This window comes from Hemibagrus wyckioides, linkage group LG21 (genome assembly GCF_019097595.1).
Source record: "Hemibagrus wyckioides isolate EC202008001 linkage group LG21, SWU_Hwy_1.0, whole genome shotgun sequence".
NCBI lineage: Eukaryota > Metazoa > Chordata > Actinopteri > Siluriformes > Bagridae > Hemibagrus > Hemibagrus wyckioides.
In genome coordinates, this window is record NC_080730.1 from 7,323,161 (window position 1) to 7,325,598 (window position 2,438).

Here is a 2,438-nt window from a genome sequence, read left to right on the forward strand (position 1 = left end):
ACACACACACACACACACACACACACTAATGATCTTCAGAATTAAGGGCTTTGTTTCTCACTAAAAACATGCCTCAAAGTCAAGTCAAAAGTCAAAGAAGCTTTATTGTCACTTCAACCATATATAGCAGATGCAGTACACAGTGAAGTGAAACAACGGTCCTCCTAGGCCAGAGGTGCTACACATAACAATGACAAAGTACAGTGACACAGACAAACATAGAACTAAACATAGAGATAAAAAATAAACTATAATTTAACAATTAAAATTAAACTAAAAAAAAATTAAACTATACTTGCACTAAAGTGCAATCTTTAAACCATACAACAGAAGTGCACAGGAAGACAAGGCAAACAACATATAGGCCGACTTTGTGCAAAGACCAAGACGATGTTAGACAATGAAAGAACAGTGTATACAGTGATTGCAATTATTAAAGTGTGACATGTAACAAGACTAATATAAATATAAATGTAAAGTGAAATGTAAAGTGGCACGTGCGTGCAAACAGGACATTTAATGTGTGTGTGTGTCTGACTATGTCCAGCACAGTCCAGTTCTTTTTTGTGTGAGTGTGTTATGTATGTGTGTGTGTACGTGTCCAGCACAGTTTAGTTCTCCTTTGAGATTAGACCTTGGTTGTACATGTGTGTGTGTGTGTGTGTCCAGTTCAGCTCAGTTCTCTGTTGAGATACCTGATTGCCTGAGGGAAGAAGCTGTTTAACAGTCTGGTTGTGCGGGTCCGAATGCTTCGGTACCTCTTTCCGGATGGCAGAAGGGTGAAGAGTGCGTGTGAGGGGTGTGTGGGATCATCCACAATGCTGTTAGCTTTGCGGATGCAGCATGTGGAGTAAATGTCTGTGATAGAGGGAAGAGAGACTCCGATGATCTTCTCAGCTGTCCTCACTATCCGCTGAAGGGTCTTGTGGTCCGAGATGGTGCAATTCCCAAACCAGGCAGTGATGCAGCTGCTCAGGATGCTCTCGATGGTCCCTCTGTAGAAGGTGGTCAGGATGGGAGGTGGAAGATGAGCCTTCCTCATCCTTCACAGGAAGTAGAGACACTGCTGGGCTTTTCCTGGTGATGGAGCTGGGGTTGAGTGACCAGGTGAGGTCCTCCGCCAGGTGAACACCAAGGAATTTGGTGCTCTTGATGATCTCCACGATGGACCCATCGATGTTCAGTGGAGAATGGTCACTCTTTGCTCTCCTGAAGTCAACATCCATCTCTTTAGTCTTGTCGACGTTCAGAGACAGGTTATTGACTTTACACCAGGCTGCTAGTTGTTGCACCTCCTCTCTATACGCTGACTCGTCGTTCTTGCTGATGAGACCCACCACGGTCGTGTCATCGGTGAACTTGATGATATGATTAGAGCTGTGCATTGTTACACAGTCATGAGTCAGCAGAGTGAACAGTAGTGGACTGAGGACACAGCCCTGAGGAGCTCCAGTGTTCAGTGTTGTTTTTGTATTTTATTATAATATAATATAATATAATATAATATAATATAATATAATATAATATAATATAATATAATATAATATAATATAATATAATATAATATAATATTTCAAAAGACTGAACCAAAAAAAGCAATTTTGTTGAGAGAGAGACTGGTGATACATAGAAAAACTCACGGTACAGGAAGTAACTCATTCAACACTAAATATTAAACTTGGATATAAACAAACCATGTACATCTGTGTCTTTAAAGCATAAAATCTTTTGTTATTTGCTGTCAAATTGCTGTGGATTAATAGGAAAAAAATGCTTACAGACAAGATATAGCTAGGAACATCTTCAACACTGGGGTGGTAACAGTAACTCCATTTCATGCTGGCTTGTTTTATTGCTCACTGAGTAGATACCCACACAGTTAATGTTCCAGATATAATGTTATAGGAATGGGCTTTTCTCAGTGTTTAAGTATTATTGTTCATCATCACTATAGAGTCAGTATCTGAAACTTAATTGTTAAGAGCAGTAGAAAAAAAAGGGTTGCACTTACTTCTGGGAAATAAAGTGCACAGGGTTTGATATCAGGCTGTTTGTAGACTGGGAGGAAATGTAAGCATTAGTTAGAGTTTAGCGCCAGCACACCTGACTCTTATACTCTGAGGCTATTAAAGGCTGTAATTAGCTGGAACAGGTGTGTGAGATTTGGGCTGAAACTATTGCTGCAACAAATTCTAACATCTACATCATCTGAGTTCTCTCGTAAAAACACACATGATGTCCTAACAAAATGGACACGGCTAAGGGTGGACAGTAAATGTTTCCCTTTGTGTCATTTTGTCTGTGATAAAGGTAGATTTTACTTTGTGTTGGGAAAGTTTTAACAGCTTTGGAAGTTTAGATTTAAAGAAGAATTTAATTTAGTTAAATTCAGCTCAACGTTATTAATGTAATAAGATCTCACGGGCAGATACTTGTCA